Raw genomic sequence first — 2509 nt, forward strand, 5'->3', positions numbered from 1 at the left:
TTTTTTTTTTTTTTTTTTTTGATATGGTAGAACTGAGCTATTTTATTACTGCTCTAAGTAATGAGACAATAAACATTTGCAATATATGGCATGAACGGAGTCAGCAAGTACTCAGTGTTTGGAAAAGTCCTATATCAGGTGCACATCCCACTGATTTTACTGGGATTGCTCAGTGTAATACTCTTTGTCAGCCTCAGTATATTGTTTACAATGGTGATTAGAGAACCATTATAAATATGTGTAAGAGTTAAAGCCCTTACTAAAGGGCTTGTATATAAAAGGATACTGAAGGTGATGTTTGTAACAGCAGTGCAAGAGCCAGAAAATGTTCGTTTGGAAATTGCTGGCTGGATTACCTGTAGTGAATCAGCAAAATCAGATGACTTGTGATTTTAAGAACACATTGTTTAGTAAGTGAATCAATGATGCATTTATTTATTGCTGATAGAGCACGTCTTGTTTTATTTGTAAGAGCTCTAATCACAGCCAAGTAGATTTTGCAAGAGTCTGTTCAAATATTTAATAGAAAGGTGGTCTCTATCTCAAAGCAGCTAAAACAGGAGTCAATGAACAGATACAGATGGAAACAAGAAAAGAGTGAGTGGATATAGGTTTGTAAAAAAATAATACATACATATATATTAACTGGTGTTATACCTGAGGAGCATTTTAAAGACATCTATGGAATAAATTAACTGGAGAGTTCTGCAGATATTTACTGATATTTGTTTTTAAAGTAAAACTATTGCATGATGAATATTCATATCATGGATTGATTGAAGGCACTTGTCAACTTTCTGGCAGCGAATAAGAGATGATAATGATAACTAGCATAGTAGAGACTGTGATACTCTAATGTACATTTAAGAGGACAAAATTTAGTACTTGGACTAGCAATATGAACCTTTAAAGGCTACTTGATGAAGTCCAAATATTTGCTCTTCAGACTCTGGATTTCCATTCCTTTAAGTAAAGGAGCTTGAGAGCAGGAATGAACTCTGTAAAAATAAGCATATGCATGAAATTCTGCCCCAGACTGCAAATAATTAAAAGGCCTGATTTGCTAGTGAGACACACACTGAGCACACAGCTCCTAAACCATCATCTGACCTCTGTCATTTTACAGATCTGCCTCCAGGGAACTGCTCTCCCAGTGTGAAAAATCTGTTACATGGATTATATAGTTGCAGTCCAACGTTTTCTTCTGAGCAAGAATAGGGAAACTGAGGGGAAGTCTCATGTGTTTGTGTGAAACAAACTTTACATTTGTCTTAAAGTCCTTAAAAGATCAGGTGCACAGTCCTAACCCTATTTCTCACTGAATAGAGGCCAATATACTTTAAAAGTATGGATTGTAGCATAATATATACTATATAATTTGTGTTCATTCCAGGTTTTTTGTAACAATGGGGACAATACTACTTGTTTACATGAAAGGCTTTTATGAAGTCTAATTTAAAAGTGTAGAGGGCTTTGAGGTTTGTTTTTTTTTTTTTTTTTTTTTTTTTTGAAGGGAGTTAAATAATATAATCATAGTCTCTATTTGTATTAATTTTGTTTTATTTTAAAGAAATATTTTTCTTTTCCTCAAATGGCTCTTAGCTTTTATGTCTAGCTTGGCTTACGGGTTTAATTGGCTTTACCTTCCAATGCTCCCAGCCAAAACAAGGACCCTTTTGGATGTACATATTCTTAGACTTGTTTTTCTACTTTTCCTCCAGCTATTAGATATATATGGCTTGAATTCTGCCAGCCACAGGCAAAGGCTGAGGAGAGGAAAAAACAAAAATGAAAAGAAAATGCTGTGGTTCTCTTCTTTAAAATTCTGGGTGAAGGAGGAAGAAACCCATATTCATATAATTGGAGAGAATGTGGGAAGGTTCTTCTAACAAGGTGCATTGAAAGCGTTTTGAATAGAGAATAATTTTCAAGAGTATATACAAGATATTTGTTTGATTTTTGTCTGTGTACCAACTATACTTATTCCAGCACTCTTGATTGTGGTAAGATTTGTTGTTGTATTCTGTGCACATAGATTAATTGGTTCTCCTAGACATCAAACTCAAGCTGGTTTTCTTGTTTGGGTTTTTTTGGTGGTTTTTTTGGTTTGTTTTTTGTTTGTTTGTTTTAATCGCTCATCAGGAGTTTGTTGGGTTTTTCTTCTCTACATCATCAGGGATGCTCAAAGTGCCCAGGTCGCTAGAACCAATGTTGTAACAGTAAAACTTGTAATTGATCCTGGCAGAATGTAAGGACAAGCCCAAAAATTCAGAACAAACACTCACAGTGCCTTGGTGATCCCCATGAGCTGAAAGCTGACCTGGAAGCAGTAAGGTATGTGGTATAGCTGTGACAGCTTTTCTACAGCCTACACCTAGAAAGCATTCATACACGTAGGGAGAGAGCAGAATTACAGGTACGTTTAAACAGGGGGAAAAAAAATCATAAAAAGCAATACCAATGCTAGTAAAGTATGGAATATAGGCTAGAACAGGCTTGGTTTTTTGAA

This window comes from Athene cunicularia (genome assembly GCF_003259725.1).
Source record: "Athene cunicularia isolate RWA chromosome 2 unlocalized genomic scaffold, athCun1 chr2_part1, whole genome shotgun sequence".
Taxonomy (NCBI): Eukaryota; Metazoa; Chordata; class Aves; order Strigiformes; family Strigidae; genus Athene; species Athene cunicularia.